The sequence below is a fragment of the Trichosurus vulpecula genome, chromosome X (assembly GCF_011100635.1).
Source record: "Trichosurus vulpecula isolate mTriVul1 chromosome X, mTriVul1.pri, whole genome shotgun sequence".
NCBI classification, from domain to species: Eukaryota; Metazoa; Chordata; class Mammalia; order Diprotodontia; family Phalangeridae; genus Trichosurus; species Trichosurus vulpecula.
Window position 1 is genome coordinate 856,857 of NC_050582.1, and position 24,277 is coordinate 881,133.

Sequence of the window (24,277 nt, forward strand, 5' to 3'; positions counted from 1 at the left end):
GAGTGTCTACATGGCAGGAATGTCATTTCTAGACTGTTCCTAAGTAGAGAATCTAGCTTGGCACCTAAGTCTGGTTTCTCATCCATCCAACCAGGCTATAGACTAGTCTCTAGTCACTGAGGGAGCATGGTTAGTTCTGTAAGGGATACCACCCTTAGGTTCAAGTCAGAAATATTCTCCCAACAGTCACATGACCCCCCCAATGGTCACATGACCCCTGAGGTCCCAAAAGAACTGGACAGCATTAGCGGCCAAAGAAGATCTCATTGGGCTAGTATGAAGGACTAAGCTTCCTAAGATGATGCTCGAGAGGGATAAGTCCAGTTTCTGACAGTGGCCAGTGGAAGAAGAGCTAGGGAGCAGGAGCTGGCAACTTTCTTAGGTACAGTGCTGAGGCAGCTGTTTGTCAATGGAACCATGTCCCAGAGACATGTATCTAGGCTGTCTCAGAGAACCTCCAAGAGTGTTCAAGCTGACTGTTCTTGTCACCACTGCCAGGAGGATGATAGAAAGCATGGCTGAAGATGAGGAAGTCTACTGCAAAACCATGAAGACATTAGAAGCACAGGTGGTGGTTTCTTCATGGCTTGCCATCAAAGGCAAAGGCTTCAGAAGAGGAAGGCAGATTTGGGAAGTAAAGAGTTGATTTAAAAAGATGGCACCTGAGAAGTGAATTTAGATTTCTGAATCATAGCTTAAAATCTTGGAATGACCTACTGACTCCTGGCCAGGGAAGTAGTTAACAAAGACAAGAAAGGCTCCATTGGCTGATCAAAAACTGAAAAGGGAGGTGGAAGAAGGACACTATCGACCAAGCTCGACACTGTAAGGCAGAGAAGTCAAACCCAGGCATCCCCAACCAGATTCAAATGTAATTGGAAAATATTGAAGAAAAGGGAAAGGAAAGAAATGTACAGAGTGTTAACATGGGCTTTTCTAAGGCAATCTGTGGCCCCTGGGAATCCTTATGCAGAGTCTGGTAGCTCCCATTCTCTTTGAGCTTAACGTTACTATGCAAAGAGGAGGCACGGCAGAGAAAGAATAGCAATAGACACTTGGGAATTCATGGGAGACAAAATCCAAGAAAGGAGTTGGCAGTACAACCCACAGTCTCAGGAGCAGTATATCAGAACAAGGAATGTGAAGCAGAGTGGGCAGATTTGACCTCCTGGGTGTTAGCGAGAGTTCTGGAAAGTGCCCCTTCACTGGAATCTGGTTCTGGAAGGGGATACCTTTATGAAAAGAAGCAAGTAGCAGTGTCAAAGAATGTGTCCAAGAATGAGATAGCAGAGGGAAGAACATGGTGAAACAGATCAATGGAGAAAGAAACGGAAGCAACATTGTCATCAAAATCTACCAGAGACTGAAAGAGTGATTGGACAAAAGAAAGAAGAGATAACGAGTTCGGCGAACAAATCACAAGTGTGGAGCAAGAGTGGATGTCTCAGTGATGGAGGACTCGGATATATTCAGATCACAAACATGAAAAGAGTATGGGTGAGGTGTCCAACAAATAAACCCCGGGGCACACACTATGATCGAAGAAGACACATGGATGGCCCATGGACATGTCAAAGTCAACAGTTCCAAGATTGAACTCCTCTTTTCGTCAAAACCTTCTCCTTTTCTTAACTTCTCTATTACTGTCCTCCCGGTCATCTAAGCTTGTGACTTAGAAGTCATTGACTCCTCGCTCATCCTACAAGTCTTGTTATTTCTATCCTCGAAACACCTCTCATGCAAAGTGAAATGAGCAGAACCAGGAGGACATTGATGGGCACAGTAAAAATGATGTTGTAAAGATAGTCTACTTTGAAAGCCTTGGGGACTCTGATCACCATAGTGACCAACCATGTTTCCAGAAGACTGATGATGAAACCTGCTCCCCACCTCCAGACAGAACTAATGGACTCAGAGAAAAGATTTAGGAATATCCCTCCCCTCCCCTGCCTTCTCTTCCCCTCCCCTCCCTCTCCTTCACTGCTCTTTCTTTTTTTTTTAATTAATTAATTTATTTATTTTTATCTTTAGTTTACAACACACGGTTCTACATAATTTTGAGTTCCAGATTTTCTCCCCTCCTTCCCCCCTCCATCCCCAAGATGGCATGGAATCTCATATAACTACCATGTATAACTTCACATTGAATTAATTTATACACTAGTCAAGTTGTGGAGAAGAATTATGACCAATGGAATGAATCATGAGAAAGAAGAAACAGAACAAAAAAAAACAACCCAAAAACAAAAACAAAAGAGAAGAAAAAAAGGCGAGCATGAGGTGTGCCTCAATCTGCATTCAAACTTCATAGTTCTTTCTCTGGATGTAGATAGCATTCTCCATCGTGAGTCCCTTGGAGTTGTCCTTGCACCTTGTGTTGCTGAGAAGAGCGAAGTCTGTCAGGGTTGGTCCTCATGGAATCCATATATCTGTGGTTGTGTACAATGTTCTCCTGGCTCTGCTCCACTCACTCAGCATTATGTCGTGTAGGTTTTTCCAGGTTGTTATGAAGTCCATATCATCCCCATTTCTTATGGCACAATAGTATTCCATTACCTTCATATACCACAGCTTGTTCAGCCATTCCCCAATTGATGGGCATCCCTTTAATTTCCAATTCTTGGCTACCACAAAAAGAGCCGCTATAAATATTTTTGTACATATGGGTCCTTTTCCTGCTTGTGTGATTTCTTTGGGATACAACCCTAGAAGTGCTATTGCTGGGTCAAAGGGTATGAACATTTCTATGGCCCTTTGGGTGTAGTTCCAAATTACTTTCCAAAATGGCTGAATCATCTCACAACTCCACCAGCAATGTAACAATGTTCCAATTTTCCCACATCCTCTCCAGAATTTATCATCCTCCTGCTTTGTTACTTTAGCCAATCTGACAGGAGAGATGTGGTATCTAAGAGTTGTTTTGATTTTCATTTCTCTAATCAGTAGTGATCCAGAGCATTTTTCCATATGCCTATAGATAGCTTTAATTTCTTCCTCTGAAAACTGCCTGTTCATATCCTTTGACCATTTCTCAATTGGGGAATGGCTTGTATTCCTATATATTTGGCTCAGTTCCCTGTATATTTTAGAAATGAGGCCTTTATCAGAGATACTAGTTGTAAAGATTTTCTCCCAATTTTCTGCTTCCCTCCTAATTTTTGTTGCATTGGCTTTTTTTGTACAAAAACATTTCAATTTAACATAATCAAAATTATCCATTTTGCATTTTGTAATGCTCTCTATCTCTTGTTGGGTCATGAATTCTTTTCTTTTCCATAAATCTGATAAGTAAACTATTCCTTGCTCTCCCAAATTACTTGTAGTATCAGCCTGTACTCATAAATCATGCTCATTTTGACTTTATTTTGGTATATGGTGTAAGATATTGGTCTGTGCCCAGTCTCTGCCCTACCATTTTCCAATTTTCCCAACAGTTTTTGTGAAATAGTGAATTATTAGCCCAGAAGCTGGCCTCTCTGGGTTTATCAAAGAGTAGATTGCTATAGTTGTTGACTTCTCTATCTTATATTCCTATCCTATTCCACTGATCCACACCTCTGTTTCTTAGCCAGTACCAGGTAGTTTTGATGACTGCTACTCTGTAGTACAGTTTAATATCTGGTATGGCTAGGCCACCTTCTCTAGCATTTCTTTTCATTAATACCCTAGATATTCTAGACCTCTTGTTTTTCCAGATGAATTTTGTTATAATTTTGTCCAGCTCAGTAAAATAATTTTTTTGGTAGTTCGTTTGGTATGGCACTGAATAGATAGATTAATTTAGGTAAAATTGACATTTTTATTATATTAGCTCGGCCTAACCATGAGCAACTGATATTTTTCCATTTATTCAGATGTGACTTTATTCATGTGAAAAGTGTTTCATAGTTATGTTCATATAGGCCCCGGGTTTGTCTTGGCAAATAGACTCCCAAATATTTTATAGTGTCTACAGTAACTTTGAATGGAATTTCTCTTTCTCTCTCTTGCTGTTGGGCTTTGTCAGTAATGTATAGGAATGCTGAGGATTTATGTGGGTTTATTTTATATCCTGCAACTTTGCTAAAGTTGTTTATTATTTCAAGTAGTTTTTTACTTGATTCTCTAGGATTCTCCAAATAAATCATCATATCATCTGCAAAAAGTGATAATTTAGTTTCTTCTTTTCCTATTCTAATTCCTTCAATTTCTTTTTCTTCTCTTATTATTACAGCTAACGTTTCTAGTACCAAATTGAATAATAGGGGTGATAATGGACATCCTTGTTTCACCCCTGATCTTATTGGGAATGCATCTAGCTTATCCCCATTACAAATAATGCTTGTTGATGGTTTTAGGTAGATGCTATTTATAATTTTAAGGAAGGTTCCATTTATTCCTATGCTTTCTAGTGTTTTTAAGAATGGGTGTTGTATTTTGTCAAAGGCTTTTTCTGTGTCTATTGAGATGATCATATGGTTTCTGCTAGTTTTGTTGTTGATATGATCAATTATGCTAATAGTTTTCCTAATATTGAACCAGCCTTGCATTCCTGGAATAAATCCTACCTGGTCATAGTGTATTATTCTCGTGATGAGTTGCTGCAATCTTTTTGCTAATATTTTATTTAAAATTTTTGCATCAATATTCATTAGGGAAATTGGTCTATAATTTTCTTTCTCTGTTTTGACTCTACCTGGTTTGGGTATTAGTACCATATTTGTGTCATAAAAAGAATTTGCTAGGACTCCTTCTTCACCTATTTTCCCAAATAGTCTGCAAAGTATTGGAATTAGTTGTTCTTTAAATGTTTGATAGAATTCACATGTAAAACCATCTGGTCCTGGAGATTTTTTCCTAGGGAGTTAATTGATGGCATGTTCAATTTCTTTTTCTGAGATGGGGTTATTTAGAAATTTTACTTCCTTTTCTGTTAACCTGGGCAGTTTATATTTTTGTAGATATTCATCCATATCTCTAAGGTTGTCAAATTTATGGGCATACAATTGGGCAAAATAATTCCTAATTATTGTTTTGATTTCCTCTTCATTAGAGGTGAACTCACCCTTTTCAATTTTGATACTGGTAATTTGATTTTCTTCTTTCTTTTTTTAATTAAATTGACCAAAGGTTTATCAATTTTATTGGTTTTTTCATAAAACCAGCTCTTTGTTTTATTTATTAATTCAGTAGTTTTCTTGGTTTCAATTTTATTAATCTCTCCTTTGATTTTCAGAATTTCTAATTTGGTATTTAATTGGGGATTTTCAATTTGCTCTTTTTCTAGCTTTTTCAGCTGTATGCCCAGATCATTGATCTCCTTTCTCCCTATTTATTCATGTAAGCGTTTAGGGATATAAAACTTCCCCTAAGAGCTGCTTTTGCTGCATCCCATAAGTTTTGGTATGTTGTTTCATTATTGTCATTCTCTTGAATGAAGTTATTAATTGTTTCTCTGATTTGTTCTTTGGCCCACTCATTCTTTAGAATTAGATTATTTAGTTTCCAATTAGTTTTTAGCTTGTTTTTCCATGGTTCTTTATTACAAATAATTCTTATTGCATCATAATCTGAAAAGGATGCTTTGACTACTTCTGCCTTTCTGCACTGGATTGTGAGGTTTTTATGCCCTAGTACATGGTCAATTTTTGAGTATGTGCCATGTACCGCTGAGAAGAAAGTATATTCCTTTTTATCCCCATTCAGTTTTCTCCAGAGGTCTATCATATCTGCCTTTTCTAAAATTCTGTTTACCTCCTTAACTTTTTTCTTATTTATTTTGAGGTTAGATTTATCAAGTTTAGAAAGGGGGAGGTTGAGGTCTCCCAATATTATAGTTTTGCTGTCTATTTCTTCCTGTAACTCCCTTAACCTCTCCTCTAAGAATCTGTATGCCTTACCACTTGGTGCATATATGTTAAACAATGATATGGCTTCATTGTTTATGGTGCCTTTTAGCAGGATATAATGCCCTTCCTTATCTCTTTTAATTAAATCTATCTTTACTTTTGCTTTGTCTGAGATTAGGATTGCTACACCTGCTTTTTTTACTTTAGCTGAGGCGCAATATATTTTACTCCAGCCTTTTACCTTTACCCTGTGTGTATCCCCCTGTTTCAAATGCGTTTCTTGTAAACAGCATATTGTAGGATTACGGTTTTTAATCCATTCTGGTATCCACTTCTGTTTTATGAGAGTGTTCATCCCTTCACGTTCAGAGTTATGATTTCTATCTGTGTCTTTTTCTCTGTCCTATTTCCCCATGTTTATGCTTTTATTTCTCCCTTTCCCCTTTTCTTCCTCAACAAAGTTTTGCTTTTGACCACTGCCTTCCTCAGTTTACCCTCCCTCTTTATTCCCTTCCCTTATCTTACTGTTTCCCACTTGCTACTTCTCCCCTCCCTTCTGACCACCCCCTCCCTTTCTTCCCCCCCTTCCCCTCCTACTTCCCATAGGTCAGGTTAGATTTCTAAACTTATCAGGGTATGTTATTCCCTTCTTGAACCACGTCAGATGACAGTGAAGCTCAAATACTGCTCTTCTCCCTCCCTTCTTTCCCTCTACTATAATATGTTTTTGTGCCTCTTCATTTGGTGTAATTTACCCTTTTCTACTACCTCCTTACCTCTTCTCTCATAGCCCTCCTTTACATCTCTTACTTATGTTTTTTTATCTTTACATCAGTTAATTTATACAGGCATTCACAATCTATGTGTATTGCTTTCAATTGTCATAATAGCTGTACCATTCTCAAGATTGACATATATATGTATATATATAAAACATACATATGATGATATAATCCCACATAAAGATGCAGACAACCTGCCCTTATTGGTTAATAAGGTTTGTGGGGGTTTTCCCCCCGGTTACCTTTTTATGTCTCTCTTGAGTTTTGTATTTGGAGATCAAATTTTCCATTGAGTTCTGACCTTTTCATCAGGAAGGTCTGGAATTCCCTTATTTCATTGAATGTCCATCGCCTTGCCTGAAAAATTATGCTTAGTTTTGTTGGGTAGTTGATCCTTGGTTGTAGTCCCAGCTCCTTTGCCCTTTGGAATATCATATTCCAATTTCTCGTGTCTTTTAATGTGGAAGCTGAGAGATCCTGTGTGATCCTTACTGTAGTTCCATGATATTTGAATTGCTTCTTTTTGGCTGCTTGCAGTATTTTCTCCTTCAGTTTATAGTTCTGAAATTTGGCTATAATATTTCTTGGTGTTTTCAGTTTGGGATCTCTTTCAGGGGGTGATTGGTGAATTCTTTCAATGACTATTTTGCCCTCTGGTTCTAGGACCTCTGGGCAGTTGTCTTTGATAATTTCTTCGAAGATACTGTCAAGGCTCTTTTTTCATCGTGGATTTCCGGTAGACCAATAACTCTTAAATTGTCTCTCCTGGATCTATTTTCCAGGTCAGTTGTTTTCCCAATCAGATATTTCACATTTTTTTTTCTATTTTTTCATTCTTTACATTTTGTTTTACTACTTCTTGGTGCCTCATAGATTCATTAGCTTCCACTTGCTCAACTCTAATTTTTAATGAGTTAGTGTTTTCATTTTGCTTTTTAGTCTCCTTTTCCAATTGGTTGATTTTGCCTCTCAGGGTGTCATTTTCTCTATTTAGATTCTGAATCTCCGTGGCCATTTCACCAATCTTATTCTTAAGGGACTTGATTTCATCAGTGGATTTTTTTTTCCATTTTTTCTTTTACCTCCCTAATTTGGTTGTTAAAGTCCTCCTTTAGCTCTTCCAGCAATGCTTTTTGGGCTGGAGACCAGTTCACATTATCTTTTGAGGTATCTGATGGATCTATAGTGTCACTGCTGTCCTCTTCCAAATTGGTATTTTGATCATTCCTGCCTCCATAAAAAGAATCTATTGTCCTCGGTTTTTTTGTGTTCTTCTTCATGTTGGTTTGCCTTTTCCTGGCTTTAGAACAAATTCTGACTTTGGGGCTCAGGGCTTTCTGTCCCAGCTTTCTTATTCTGGGGATTGTGAGTCTAGAATTATAGCCTTCAGTTTCCTGAGGTGTGGGGGAGGGGCCTGGCTCCCTGACTTCTCACTCCCTATGGGTGCTCTCCAGCACTGTTGCTTTTCAGCAATGGTCTCAGCTGTTTGTTGTTTGAGCTGATCTCTGGCACTTCCCCTGGGGGAGCAAGATTACGTCTGGGCTCCTGGTGTTGACCCCTGCCTACTCTGCCCCTCTGGGACTAATGAACTTCTACTATTTGACCACTGAAGCCCCCCTTCTTTCTCCTCTGTTCCAGCGTTCTCTTTTTTTCCCCCAGGAATTCTCTGGGTGGGGAGGGAAGGGATTAGAGACGTTTACCTGGCTATTATGTCTCCCTGAAGTTGTGTTTCATTCCTTCGGGCTGCAAGCCTCAGGAGTAGGTGTTTCGGGGCCGGTGGCATTGCGCTGCCTCTCGTCGCTTCCACAGACTGCCGTCCTGTGTTGGGTGGCCTGGGGATCTCCGCCGGTTTCGGCGCCCAGCTTTCTCCCAGCCTGTCTCCCACGTGGATTTCCCGGCTGGCCGCTTCCACTTTGGTCTGGAGCAGCTCCGCACCGAGCCCTCTCCAAGCTTACAGATTCATGCCTTCGGCCTTTCAGACTATCCCGGCTCGGAAATTTGCCCCACGCAGACTGCTCGCGGTTTCTGACTCTCTCAAAACTGCTCAAATTCACTTTTTTATAGGAATCTGACAGACCTTGTGAGAGAGTTCCGGTAAGATGCTGCCTTCATGCGGCCATCTTGGCTCTGCCCTTCACTGCTCTTTCTATACTGGAACATGGGATGGTGCAGCTCCTGACAATGGTATATAGACAATCTTAGAAAATAGGAGTGGGGCTGTAAACTGAAGAAGTTTACAGTTATTTTGTTTTTCAAGAGAGAAGAGAACAGAGTCTGCAGACCAGAGTTCAGTTCTCATTCCCACTGGATAGTACTAAGAAGAATGGGTTGAAGTTTCAAAGAGGTCAATTCTGGCTTGTTTTGAGGAAGATCTGCCAACCAATCTGAGCTGTCCAAATGTTGGAGCTCTGCTGTGGGGTGAGTGGGGTGGTGTTCTTGTTCAGGTCTGGGTTGAACTCCAAGTACCTTCCAACCCAGAGATTCTGTCCTTTGGCAGCAGTCCAAGGACATCAGAAATATTGGGTCTTTGGGTCTGAGCACCACATTTTAAGAAGGACAGTGACAAACTGGAGCATATCAAAAAGAGAGTGACCAGAATTGTAAGGGGACTAGAGACTGTGGATTGACTGAAAACACTGAAGCTGGTTAGCTTGGAGAAGAAGAGAAGGCTTGGGGGAGACAAGCATGCTGTCTTTGACTCTTTGAATGGCTGGCATGTGTGGGAGGGATCAGAGCAGAATCAGGAGCCATATTGGGGGAGGAGGCAGTTGCAGAGAGGCAAATTTAGGGTTGTCAGGAAAAACAAATTTGGAATAATCAGAGCTGTCTCAAAGCAAAACATAACCTTGACCACTTGTCAAGGACATTTTCAAAGACATTATTCTTGTTGCGGTATGGATTGGACTTGATGGCTACTGAGCTCAGGTCCCTTCCCGTTCAAAGTTGTGTTCTGAGAGTTGTGAACATCACCCAAGGAACCCAAGGACTGGATTTAAATCCTGCCTCTGCTATGGATGGTGTCACATTACTTCCCTTAACCTTGGTGTCTCTATCTGTAAAATGAGGACAACAGTACCCTTTGGCTCTACCAGGATCCAAAGAGAGACCATGGGTAAGCCCTGCCATGAGTGCTCCATTCACGCCACCTCTTCTCGTTGTCCTCTGGTCCATGCTGTCAACTCGGATAGTCTATGGCCTGTTTGCAGGCAGAATGGGCAGAGGGCTCCCTGCAAGATTGTCTTTCAGTCCTAGTTCAGCCCTTTGTTAGCCACGTCCTCCTGGGTAAGCTGCTCCCACTCTCCATGATTAGCTTGATCATCTATCAAATGAGGGGTCTCTTCCACCTTTACCATCCCATGATGCTGAAGTCCAGATCAGGGCTGGCTTTAGTATGCTCTGCACTCTGCTCACTGCCAGCTTGGACATTCTACATCTCATCCTCTCCCTTTCAGGAAGTTCACAATGATCTTGTGCCCCTTTCAATCTCTGAAGCTCTTTCGTAAAATGAGTTTGGCTGAGGTCATCTGTAAGGTCCCCTTCAGCTCTGCCAGCCTATGCTAGAAACAGAACATGTGCCCAGTCATTCATTTAAAAAAATTAGTGTCTACTGGTGTAGATGCTATCATTTGGGGCCCTGCCTTTGAGTGGAACTGGAGAGGGGGAAAGACCGTGTCTCAGAACAAGAGGGAGGGGTGGAAATTTCAGCCAGAGGGATTGAAATGAGAGATGACCAGAAAGCACATCTTTCTAGCCATTGGGACAGGTAGCCCAGTGGGGCTTCCATGCCATAGCCCTGGGGAGTGGAGCTAATGGTCCATTGGATGGTGCTTCAAAATCCTCTTCAGAAAGAAAAAGAGAAAGATAGACACAGAGACAGAAATGGACAGATAAGAAAGGGAGGAGGGAGAGAAAGACAGAAAAGAAACAGAAGAGGAGAGAGAGAATGAGAGACAGAAAGAGAGAAGACAGAGAGAGAGACACAGAGAGAGGGAGGGAGAAAGAGAGAGAGAGAGAGAGAGAGAGAGAGAGAGAGAGAGAGAGAGAGAGAGAGAGAGAGGAGGGGGGGGAGAGAGAGAGGGAGAGACATGGAGACAGAGAAAGCAGAAAGAAACCAATCTTCTAGAACAGTGGCCCCCAAACTTGTTTCTTATCCTAGCAGACACTAACTTACTCCCACCCTAGACACTAACATCAACCAGCTCAGCAATGCTTTTTTTATACCCTAGGGAGGTCTAGTGCTAGGCAGATGGGTAGGCAGGCACCACGGGCTGAGCACAGTGGCTGCTCCCCTAGGACTGGCAGCAGACCAGAGACTAGAAGTGGGGCCAGCAGGAGGGAGCTGGCCCTGGGGCAGGCTGGACTTGACCTGCTCCCACTAGCAAAATTCATTAAGACTCAGAGCAGGAAGAGACTCTAAAGCTGGCTCAGGCCAATGCCCTCATTTTACAGATGGAGAGGCTAAGGCAGAAGCAAGACTTGAAACCAGATCTCTGGAGTCCCCATCCAAGTTCCCCTAGAACATAATCCTCATCCATTCGTTCATTCAATCAACGTGATGCACAAAGTGTGGCATCAGATACTATGGAAATTCAAAGGCCGAGAGGAAGGAAGGGAGAAGAGAGGAGATGGAGGAAAGAAAGCAGGGAGGAAAGAGAAGAGCCAGGGAGGGAAAGTGAGGTGGTGGAAGGGGGCAAGGGAGAGCAGAGGGGGAGGGGTTGGGGGTGAGGGTGGAGGGATTGCAGCTGAGTGTGTGTGTGTGTGTCCTCCAGGCCTCCATTGCAGTGGGATAAGGGTGGGGAGGAAGGGAGGGGGAGCACAGTCGGGGAGAGGGAAGGGGGGCCCTGGGGGGTTTGTGGCCATTGATTCTTCATCCTGCTTTTTCTCACAGTGTACGCAGGCAGCACACTGCTTAATGAGAACAATCCCCCAGGTCAGGGATGTGTGTGTGTGTGTGTGTGTGTGTGTGTGTGTGTGACAGAGAGACAGAGAGAGAGAGGACAATGCCAGGGAACTGTCCCACCCTGCAGCCAGAGCCTGTGTCTGTCTCCTCCTAAAACTGTCCTAGCCCCTAAGGGCTGCTGGGGGAGAGTATGACCCATCCCCATACTCATTCTCAATCCCCACCCCCATCACTATGCCCTCCTCTCTGCTCTTCTGGCTTAGGGAGCTTGGCTCAAGGCACTGAGGCTAGAGCTGGAGAGGCTGCTCTGCCCTTTGGGGCCTGTCAGTCCCTTGACCCCCTCTGGACCGTTGTCCCTTATACTTTGCCCTGGTTCAGATGTTGGATGTTTCCTGGGTGGCCCTGGCCCCCATTCTGTCTTCTCCTACTCCCCACTCCATCTTGGTTTCCTCACATCTCCACTTTTCTACTTGAGAATCTATGATGTCAAGGTCTCCAAGTCCCCAGCAGGGACCTATCTGGGACTTGCTTCTCTGGGGCTGACTGAGATATCGATGAAATGTGTAGTCCAAGGGTTTCCCATGGCCCTGAGAAAGAGGCAAACGTGTCTAAGCATCCTCCAAAGGAGACAGAAGCGGCCAGCACTTCTAGGCTAGGCTGGGTGTCAAGGGGGAGACACTGTGTTCTTTTGAGGGCCCGAATTCCTCCCTGCTGCCTAGCAGGAATCAGGGGCTGAGCCTCAGTCTCACACTTGTGCTCCAGCACCATCAAAGGAGCCCCTCCAGGCCTGCAGCAGAGGGAAGCTGGAGGGGCTGCTCACTCTCCCTGTTCCCAGGAACAGCCTCCTTGTTCCCCAAATGGCACGGCCAGCTGACTGCATGCCTGCTGTGTACCTCTGCCATTAGCTTCTGTCCCAATGTCCCAGCCTCCTTAGGGCTCCCAGCCCCTAGCCCCACATTCCCCTCTCTCTGAGCAGCATCATCCATACTCTGCCCCATGTTAGCAGAGAGCGTTTGGGAAAAGGGGGCTGGCAATTGAGGAAGGGAGGTATGAGCTGGATGGGGGCAGTGGATTCCCTTTTGGGGGCGGGCATTAAAATGCAAAAAGTCATCAAGAGTGAGGAGAGAGTTGATGAGGATGAAGAGACAGATGTGATGGAAGATGAGGGAGGGGAAGAAGGACTGAAGATTTCAGTGGGGATGAATGCTTCATTTCAATCAAAGCAGACTTTCCTAAGGAGCTGTTATGTGCAAATCACTGAACTGGGTGCACAATGAAACAAAACAGGCCTTGCCTCCAAGGAGCTCAGACACTAGTGAGTAAAAGCCAAGGAAAATGAAGAGAGATAATAAGCAGGGAAGGAGATCGATCCTGCCAGAGCTGAGATAGGAAAAGAGACAAGTATTCTGAGGGGCAGATTTGATGGGGAAGGTGCATCTCATTAGGAGCCGACTGGGCAAAGGCAGAGGGATGGGAAATGGAGCTCTGGACATAGCAGTTACTTTGGTTTAGTTTGGAACGGTGTGAAATAAGGCTGGAGAGGAAGAAGGGGGCAAAACTGGGGGAGGCCCTTGACAGAAGGTGGAAGAGTGTGCTTGGTCACAGAGGCGAGGGAAGGTCATGGAAGGTTATGGAACAGCCAGTTTGGTAGAGTATGAATTGGAGAAGTCAGAGACCAAGTGAGAGGCTCAAGAGATAGAGCAGGGGACGGGGCGGGGATGGCTGGCGGCCATGCGGGGAAAGTGAAGGGGTAACACGCTGGGCATTGCGGGGGCCGGACTGCTAACACTTGGCCACTGGTTGGCTAAGCCGAATAGAGGATGGAGTCACTGCTGAGTCTAGGATGGCTGGGAGAATAGGGGACTGGCATGTGGGGAAGAGGAAGGGGAGAGGGAAAGAGAAGACAGCCATTGGGGATGGGAATGTTGGAATTCGCTGAGGCTATAGGAATGTGGATTGGAGATGAGGAGAAGGGGATGGAGACATTGGAGGCTGCCAATCCCTCTCTCTCACCACGCCCCCCATGCCATAGCCAATCAGCTGTCACTTCTATCCCCCCTCCGCCCCAATCTCTGCTCTAGGTCCCCTTCTCTTCGCTCCCCCAGCCCCTACCACTTTTGCAGCCCTCATCACCTCTTCCCTAGCCTACTGGAAGAGCCCGCAAGTTGGGCTCCACATTCTGGGACCCTGGGATTTTGTGCTTCTCCAGCTTAATTTAATTCAATTCCATGACATCTGGGCAGTGCCTCTATGTTCCAGGCTGGATGCTGTGGGCAGACAAACATCCCCTGATTGGAGGAGTCCGTAATTCTGTCCTACGCAAGAAAGCCCATCGGGATGAGTGCAAACTGCTTGGGCTTTTGTCAGCTCTAACTTCAGCCTTTGTGGAGTCAAAGCCGAGCAGTGGCTGCTGCCTCCTCTCTCTCCTCTCCCCTCCCCCTTCTCTTTCTCCTCCTCCCTCTTTTCTTCCTCCTCCTTCCTCCTTTCTTCCTCTCCTCCTCCCTTCTCTTCTTCTCCTCCCCTCTTCTCCCTCCTCCTCCCCCCTCCTCTTTTCCCCCTTCCCCTCCTCCTCCTTCTCCTCTTCCCACCCATTGGCTTTTGTCTTCCCCTGAGGGGAAGGGGTTCTGTGTGAAAGAAAGGAGGAGGGAGGCCGCTTTCCTTATAGAAGGGAGTGGGCCCAGGAGCCCCCTGACCCCAGCAATAAAAAGAGGTCCCCAGGGGCTGGGCGGGCGGCTCTCAGGAATGAGGATGAGGACATGGTTGGGGAGTCAGGCGGGAGTAGCTAGAGAAAGGCCAGGGCCAGAAGAGCTCGACTCACATTCCGATGAAAGCCCAGGAAATGAAGGACTTGGGCAGGAGGGGAGTCGAGCGGGAAGCCTCCGAAAAGCCAGGCGAGGCGGGGCTGGAGAGAGTCCCCTGGCCCAATGTAGGCTTGCTGTCCTGGAAAGACTTAAGGTTAGCCCTGTCTCTTTGGACTCTCTCGATCTTCTTAGGGGTAACAGGGATGAAGTGCCTCAGAGAAAGCCCAGTAGGTGAAGGGGAGGGCACATCAGAGAGGCCAGAGACAGGGAAAAGACATCCCCCTCCACCGCCCATGAGCTGGAGAAAGCCAGATACAATTCATCACAGGAAACAGCCTGGGAGAACTGACTCAAGGTCCTGCTTGGATATGGAGGATGGATGGGTGTGACCCAATACACAGCTTGGATGAAGACGTATTGGGAGGCGGTGGGGGGGGAGTGGGCTACCCACCCATATCAGCTTGTACAGGTGTGTTAGGCTGCAAGGATGTACATGCATGTACACAATCATGGGTCCACGTATGTCAGACCACATGGGTATGCGTACAAGTCAGCCTGCCTATGGACCTGCATATCAGTGTCCAGGGGTACACACAGAACTATGCACTGCACATGTATGTAGATGTTTGGTGACACACAGGGAAAGCATCTGGAGGATGGGGCTGGGGGATCCCTTGGGGAGCTGATCTCAGTGTTTCTTGAGAGAGGATAACCTTGGGGGTGCTGACTAGGAAAGCTAGGGGCCAGAAAGAGTGGACTAATATCTATATGCATGTGAGGGAGTCAGGAATAATGGTTGCCCACATGGTCCATCCCAGCAGAGACCACGCATTTAGGGTGTGTGGGGGCAGGGGCTGGCACAGGAGAGGGATTCACGGAGATATTTGCTTGTAAGAACTTCACATTTCCATCTCAATATGCCTTGACAAACTGCCGTTCCCACAAAAGTCTTAGGAAAACGTCAGAAAACATGGGACTCCAAAGCAGTTGGCCAAGCTTTTCTTCCATCGCTCTCTCCAGACATTGAGGAAGGGGCCTGGGTTTGCACGAAGTAGCAGCTTCAGGGACAGAACTCCTACCCCACCCGAGCAGCTCCTGGGCTACCCCATCTAGCCGCGGGCTTCCTGGGCCACGAAAGGTGCCCGGCAGCCCAAGAAGGCTGTCCAGAGTCTCCAAAGGTCTCTAGCCCAATAAATAAGCTCCACGTTGGGCCTTGGCTCCGAGTTCCTTCAAAAGTTCCTTCAGTGGCTGGCTGAAGGCCCAAAGGCTTTTATCTATCTGGTGCAGTGGAGAAAGTGTTGGCCCGAAGGCATAAGTATAAACACTTTACAAATAGGATTTCACTCAGTCAGAGGACCTGAGTTCAAATCTTGGCTCTACTGTCTTTGCAATGTGTGATCGTGGGCAAATCTCTCTTCTTCTCTGGGCCTCAGTTTCCTCGGTTGTAAAATGGGGGTGGGAGAATTGGCTTTGTTTGAAGGTCCCTTCTAGCTTGAAATCTATGACCCAAAGATGGGGTTCTTGGGTAGATGCAGAGTGGACTAGGCGACCAACTCTGATGTTTTGTGAGTCTTCTTCCAGACCCATGGCAAGCTGGTTGTTTAGAGCCTGGCTGTGAGTGGAGGGTATTACTTGGGCTGGGCTGACCAGCCCCCACAGAATTGCCATGGGCACCCCAATTACCTCCAAATCAGAACCCCGGGGAATATTGCCATGCCAGAGTGGAAATTCCCTAACCCCTTGTAGCGGGAGGCTCCAAGTGACCAGAAAGGTGAATGAGCCAGAGGCCCTGGACTCTCCTGGAAGCTGCCGTCCCCTGTAGCCAGCCCACCTTGCCAGAACACCCCTGGAGAACAGTCCCAGCCCCTGGGCCATGGCCCACCCACTCTCTCCCCCACTTCTCTTGGCTTCTGTTTGATGCCCAGACCACATGCAGTCCTTAGGGACCCCCCCTCCTCCGTATGGCCTTTATACATCCAAGCTAGAAGTGAATTTCCACAGTTCAACAAGGCTTTAAAAAGAAAAGATAAAAACAACCCTGAAAAGTATTCTCACCCCAAGAAAGAAGACCTGAGATCCTAGGCCCAGGAGCCCAAGATTCTGCCTCATCCAGCCTTAAAGGTCAAGGGGAGGCTGGGGAGATGGGTTGAGCCTCCCTCGTGCCCAGAGTCTTGGGCTTTGGCGCTACATGAAACTGTCCCCATCTTGCTTGGGGAGAACATATCTGCAGTAGCCCTGCTCGTAGGAGTCTAAAAGAATTTGGAGCTGGAAGGGATTTTAGAGATCATTTTACAGATAAGAAAACTGAGTCAGACACTGGTCAAGGGCAGAACTGGGACTTGAATGTGGTCCTCTGCCTCCAAATGTGTGCTCTTTCCAGGCCTCCATCCATTATCTCCATGTTCCCCACTGACCCTCAAAGCATGCCTGGCTCTGCCCGCTAGCTCAGGGGCTGGGTGAAAGACTCAGACAATCCTACAAGGCCCCAGTGGGAAGAGTTCTCAGAGGTTGTCTCATCCAACCCATAATTCAGCAGGAAGCCCCTTGGTGATGGCTGACAAGTGGTCAGCCAGCCTCTGCTTGGAGAACTCCCTCCTAACGCTGTTCCTTCCCTTCTGGGACAAATCTCACTGAGATGTGTTCACTTCCATTGAGAAGAAATTTGCCTTTCTGAAACTGTCCGTCCATCACTGGTAGCTCGAGCCTCAATCCCATGCCAATGCTTCAAAGACTCAAAGGCAGCCAGCCAGCTCTCTTCTCCTCTCCCCTGTCTTCTCTTCTCCAAGGGAGATGCCCCCACTTACTTCAACTCATGGCCTTCACTGTCCTGTTTGCCTTCTTGTGGACATTTTGCCAGCTTACCTAGAGCAGAGACTGTCTAAGCTGAAAGTAACCTCAAAATCTAGAACATAGAATATTTGAGCCAAGAGAGACAGTAGAGGCAATCTAGTCTAGATGAAGAAACAAAGGCCCAGGGACAAAGCCACTTAGCCAAGTCCTTCGAGTTAGCAGGGGCCAGAGCCCAAACGAGAACCTAGGTTACAGACTCCTGGGGCAGTTACTGTTCAAAGAAGAAGGTTCCGTCACCCCAGGCCTCATGTTCACCAGGGCCCAGCAGGGGGAGATTGGCCTTGCCTCTGTCCCAACACGAGACCTCAGGGCTCTCCCTTTCCCCAGACTCTAGGTCTCCTTTTCCACTGAGCTTTGGCTTAGGCCCCCAATGCTGCTAATGCATGAAGTGACAATGCTAGGCTTGATGGCCAAGGGCCCCTATCTCTGAGTAGGGCCAGGAATGCTGGTGCCCAGCCAGCTTCCTCTGGGCTAACAACCCTGCCCAACTTCCTCCACCACCACCCCCACATCTCTCCTCAACTCCACCTCATCCCGACCCAATTCTGCAGGCTGAAGGGGCCCAAAGGCTGAAGGTGGTTCAACACACCCCCACCCTTCCTGAAGAGGCAGGAGACAGACGGGAGCCAAGAGAAAGGGAGGGCAAGCAAGGGGCACCTCCATGGCTCAGGCACACTCAAGAATTCAATTGATTCTGAAGCCCTGAACACCACAAGCACACCTCCAGATGGCAACAGCTGCTGAAATTTGTAGCACTTTGTCTAAACACCCGAACTGTTTCTGACCAGCTGTGCCTTTTCCTGAGCCCATCAGCGAGAAACACTTCTATTTTGCTGGCCTGGCAAAGTTTGTTTTTTCAAACAAGACATTTCCTTCAGGCTTGTTAAGATATGCAAACAGCTGGGACTGCTGGTTGGGCTGGCTCCCACTATTGGGTATGTGGCATAAATGGCTGCTACTCAGGCCACATCCAGAGTAGCCAGCCACCGCTGGCCCCATGGCACTTGTCCACCTCAGACCCCTGGCCACTCTCCATGGCCAGGCATGGTCTTGACTCTCAGGGAACCACTCGAGCTCATCCTGCAGGTGATATAATTCAAGAGCATATTGGAGAGACTGCCTGAAATTATCTAATATGCCATAGGGGAGAGGGGGGATTTTCTCAGCACCTGGAGTCCTTGCCCCTTTGGGGGCACCATCATGAAGACTACAGAAATCCCTGGGAAAATGAACGCTACCACAAAGGGAAAAGGGGCTATCTCAACTATTATGAGCTTGAACTCGAGGAGTGTGTATGTGTGTGTGTGTGTGTGTGAGATGGTCAGGCTAAATAAAACATCTTGTTAACCTGAGCCCTTGCGTATGCCCTGAGAGTGATGTTACCTAGATGTAGGCCAAATTCTGAGACTCTCAGAAGAAACCCTGGCTGAGGGTGTGACAAGCTAGGTTCTAGTGTTGTCAGGGGTAGGAGTCTGAGCCAAAGAGAAGAGTTACTGAAAGCCCCTCAAGACTAAATGTGGGCCATGCACCTCCTGAGCTTCAGTTCTGGGCCACAGTTATGAATTTGAGGGCTCCTTGGGGTTGTTTGCCTTCTGGGCATGCGTCAGGAGCATCTTCCCAAACTGTACCTCCCAGGTGTCACCTAATGTGGGAGGAGAGGCTTCCCCCTGGCAAGAGCAGTTGGAAGCTCCTTTGGTCAGTAATGTTGCCATCGTCAAGGGCTGCAGTTCCCACATCTGCCCCTCCTGATGTCAAAGTGACCTTTGACATGTGCTTGTCACAGAACTAACCAGGAGAGAAGCAGAGAGTAGGCTGTGAGCATCCAAGCTCCCCCTGGAAGCAGCAGTGCAGGGCCCTGCCTCTTCGTTGAGGCCTATAGCCCTTCAGCCAGGACCAATCATGGCCCTGTCATGACTCATGAGGAGCTGGGGGGAGGGGGCCTGGAGTAACACCTGACATGGTGCTTGTGGCTGAGCTGGAGATAGAGGAGGAGGGGAGTGAGGCTGTTTGATGTGGATAAGTGAAGATTGTCTCTTGTGCTGAAGATCGGCTGGAATAATGCTAGGCAGGGGACCATTTGGACAGCGCCAGGGCCCAATCCCGAAGCTCCTAGCAGCCTGGCCAATTCTGCCCTGGAATCCTCTGAAAGCTCAGGTAGAACCCCGTCATCTGACTTTCTTCCCCTGGGCTTGGAACATGTATGTGTGTGTGCACATGCACACACACATGTACACACACACACACAGTCCTTTTCCCTTCATTGCCTTGGTGTCACCCCATTTTTGTATGAGCCATCTCATACCCTGAGCCAACCCAACAGCCTCCCCTCCCCCAGCCCTCCTCCACCCTGACTTGACCCTAGGTGATCTAATTGTTTGGATTCTCAGGTTTGAGAACTGGGTTCAAGTTCTGACTCCAATACGTACTAGTTGAGGGAGCCTAGACAAGTCACTTAACTAACCTCTGTGAGCTGCAATTTCGTCATCTTTAATGATAATGCTTACATTGTCTACCTTGAAAGGGAAAAGCCTTCGTAAGTCTTAGAGTCCTATAGAGACATCACTTACTACTTTTTTACTGTGTTTAATCCAGGGCTGAATGTATTGCAGAATCGCATCTTTCATCCCCAAATCTCCATCCCCCCAATCTTGTGCCATCAGAGGACCTGACACCAGGACCTCCCTAAAGAACTGCAGATGTTTCCTGAGAGAACATATTGATGGGGTAAGTGATGGGAGTGGGGGTGCCAAGGGCTACAAAATGAAATGTCAGACTTCTTTGATGGCTCTGACCATCCCACAGGAAATCAGAACAGTGGCTTCAGGCGAAAGGGGGACAGTCCTTGTGGGGGACTCCAAAATCACGTGAGAGGAAACTGTGCACATCTGGCTTCAGGCTTGTGGGTAATCGTCTGGGAGGAACCGGTAGTTTCCTCAGGTGGAGGGCACTAGAGACACAGTAGAGGGGGGTTAGCCAATGCAGCCACACAAGGAGCCACTTTGAAGACTGGGATGATGCTGTCTGGCCTCGCTGTCATCTGGCCCAGGAGGAAGGGAAGCAACAGAAAAGTCTGGTGATGTCAAGGACACCAACCACATCTGGGAAAAAGGAGAGTAGAAAAATCCGGAAGCCCAGGGAGGAAGAGGGTGGCCACATGGCCACATCCTTGGCATCTGGATTCTCAAGAGGGCTGGAATTGCTCTTCTCCCTGTCCCCCTGCCATCCTCTCCTCTCTCCCCTCCTCCCTGCCCTCTCTTCTCTTCCCCTTTCCATTCCCTTCTTCCTCTCTGTCTTCCTGCTTCCTTCCTCTGCCTGCCACATACAAGGAGGCATGCGTGTGTGTGCGCGCGCGCGCGCGCACATGAGCATGCAAACACACACACACACACCCCACAGTTTTTCAATTCCCCTCTCTTCTGCATTCACTCCCAAGGACCATGAGAGACAGGAGGGGTAGCCCGAAAGCCACACTATCCCAAAGTTCTCAGCCGTGGGCCACCCGGTCTCTCCCTGAAGCCCAATCAAGTGAAGCCAGTCCCCCAGCTCCCTTCTGCCCACCACGGACATGCCCACAGATCACTGTGGGCCCCAGCCAGACTTGGCTGTGGAAGCCTCTTGTAGTGGCCATCAGGACCCTGTGGCTCATCCAGGCCTGGGAAACAGATAGAAAAAGAATTAGCCATAAAGGTGGGGTAGAAGCAAGGGCGACTTGTCAAGGAATCAAGCCAAAAGAACCTGGGCTGGGCCACAGCCACACACTGATGCTTGCCCACGGTGTATAGGCCTGTGTTCTGCAATTCACCATACTGACAGTGTGTGTATACAGTGGTGCTTACTCGGTGATCTTTCTGAAGGCTGAACTCAGAAGAGTAGAAGCAGATGGGAGGCCAGAGCAAAGGTCCTTTGAAGCTCCCCTTGGGATGGTGATAAATGGCAACCACTCAAGCCTTCGGGTCAGGAAGCCTTAGAAATGAGGTCCCACCTTCTATTTAAACACTCAGGACATCCGAGAGCTGTAATGGATCTAGAAACAGATAATCTATGCCAAACCCTTACATTATAGAGGAGCAAACAGACCCTAAGAGGGGAAGGAATCCAGCATCACAGGCAATAGGCCCTGGGCCTGGGATTTCATTGGCATGGGGAACTCCCAGGTAAGGAAACACCCTCCACCTATGCTGGTCACCTCTCTCCAACTTCTAGTACTGGGAAGCTGCCTGAAGCACTGAGGTGGTGGTGTGAGGTGCACAGCCAGGGGGCAGCAGAGGCAAGACTGGAATTCTGGGCCTCTTGACTCTGGGCCAGCTCTCTAGGCTCTGCATTCAGTGCCTGGTGAGCTAGCATCCAAGGTGATGAAGGCACCTTGGGAGACACTGAGGCCAACTGTCCCCCAAAGTTCCAAGGGAGGATGGAGGGACTTCCCAGGGTCTACACCTGCTGAGTAACGGAGAACCTGAACCTAGACCTTCTGATTCCCAGGCCATGGTTTCTTTCTACTTCCCTTTGAGAGGAGAGCTTTGACTCAAAGCACCAGGCTCTGTGGCTCACTCAGCTTGCTCGGCTTCCTCACCCATCGAATGCACCCACACACCACAAGAAGAGCCCTGGTCTCCATGGTACTCCCATGACCACAAAGAGCTTTCCTGTATGGCAGACAGCGCAAGGGGGAACTTCCCCATTCTACAGATGAGGAAACTGAGGTTTTGGGGCAGAATGAATTGCTCAGGGTCAGGTGGCATCAGAGCCAATGCCCCAAGTCAGGTCCCCGGCACCGTTGCCATGATCGCTTGTTGTCCCTGGACACTGGATCCCTATCCCAGTTCTCCACATCATGTCCATCCTTACAGTGGCTGGACCCTGAGGGACAGAGCTACAGGAGGGCCCATGTGCTCCATGGGCCAGGAGAATGAGCCCTGGGTTCAGCTGAACAGCCCAGGCTTAAATGCCAACTTTGCCTTAGCCCAGGCCTTTCTCTCTTGGAGCTTGTTACCTCTTCCGTAAAATGTGGGGATTGGAGGACCAGACAATCTTTAAGCTGCAAAGAGCCCTGTGAGCTCCTAGGAGGATGTGCCTGCCTTTCTTCCTCAGAGTCAAGCAGGGACTGAGCCACATTCCTGGTTCCCTCAGCCAACAGCAGTGGCACTTCCTACATTGTAATTCATCCTTGGTGCTCACAGGCTGCTTCATTCTCCAGCATCCACTCTTTCGGGAACAGGAAAAATATGGCCAATGTTGTGCCATAGGTACCCTGCACAGCCTGAGGATGGGTCCTTGGGATCCAGTACACAAAGTCACCATGAAAAAGAGCGAGGCAGCTGCTTGGCGTCAGTGCTGAGGGCAGCCCCTGAGGAATGTTGCAGAAGCCTTTGATTTCAGGTGGATGGTAGGAAAAATGGGAGCCCCAGGGAGGACGGGCAATTTCATTCACTAGTGTCTAGACAAGACCTCTCCACCTCACCTGCCCTGCCGTGTGAGTCAGGAGACCTGGCTTTGCCAGCTGATGTACCGGGTGACCCTGGACAAGTCCCTTCCCCTCCCTCCTGGGCCCTCGGCCCTCCTCTCTCTATATTCTCTTACTTGGTGGCCTACCTCCTTGGCTCCAATAGATTCAATGATTGACTTGATGCAAATGGTTCCTAGTTCTAGCCAGCCAGCCCTAAGCTCCCTCTTGAACTCCAGTCTCACATCACCAAACACTTATTAAAGATTACAAACTAGATGTCCTGTAGACATCTCAAACTCATCATATCCAAGACCAAACACATTCTCTTTCCTACCAACCTCCCCCTCCCAACTTTCCTATTTACTTTATCGAGGGCACTGACACCCAGTCACCCAGGCTTACAAACTCATCCTGCCCAGATTCAACCTGTTGCCAAGGCCTGCTGACTTCACTTTTGTAACATCTCTTATGTAAGCCTCCTTCTCCTCTGACTCTGTGCCCACCCTGGTGCAGGCCCTCATCACTTCATTCATACCTGGACTAGTATAGTAGCTGCTGGGGGCACTGCCTGCCTCCAGGCTCTCTCCACTCCTCCCAGCGTCCATCTGCCATACAGCCAACGATGCACGGATCTGACTGTGCCTCTCCCCCACCCCACTACCCTCCACTCTCCACCAAGTCTGTAAACTCCAGGGGCACCCTAGAGCCTGTAGGATCCATTTGAGATTTAAATCTCTTCATGACCTGCCCAGCCCCCCAAATGCAGTTATGCTGACCTACTTGTTTTACCCACAAGACATTCTGTCTTTCATCTTTGTGTTTTTGCTGTTGTTATTGTAGTTCAGTCATTTCAGTCATATCTGACTCTTTGTGACTCCATTTGGGGTTTTCTTGGCAGAGATACTGGAGTGGTTTGCCATTCCTTCTCCGGACCACTTTACAGATGAGGAAACTGAGGTGAGCAAGGTGAAATGACTTGCCCAGGGTCACACAGCTAGTAAGTGTCTGAAGTCAAATTTGAACTCAGGTCCTCCTGACTCCAGGCCCAGCACTCTAGCCACTGCAATGCCACCTAGCTGCGCCACCTTGGCTGCTCCAAATGTCTGAGACGAATGCCTTCCTCACCCTCACCTCTTGGAATTCTTGATCTCCTTCAAAAGTCAACTTCCCAGCTGCTAGCACCCTCTTTCCCAATATTACTTTGTATTCATTCTATGAGTGCGTGTAAAATGTATTTATTTATCTACATATATGTTTCTGTTGTTAGGCCTGTCAGAATGGAAGCCCTTTGAGGGCAAGGACTGTTTCTCTTGTCTCTGTGTTTGGCACACAGTAAGCACTTAATCCACGATTGGCTAACTCATTGATTTAAGCCTCAGGCCCTAACCTTTCTTGGGCCGTGGACCCTTTTGGCATCTAGTGAAACTTAGAATAAAGCTCTTATATACATAAGTGTATAGGGTTACAAGGAAAACCAGTTATGTGATCTCCATATTTAGATATTCTCTGTTCTGAGGCGCTCTCCAGTCCTAACATTCTGCTATTGGAGCTCCCTTGGGGCTCTGCTGTTCTAAGGTCCAGTCTGTGTTCTAAGGCCCCTTCAAGGTCTGAAATTCTAAGTTCTTTGGACTGAGATTGTCTTTTCTAAGCTCTCTTTCAGATCTGACTTTTTA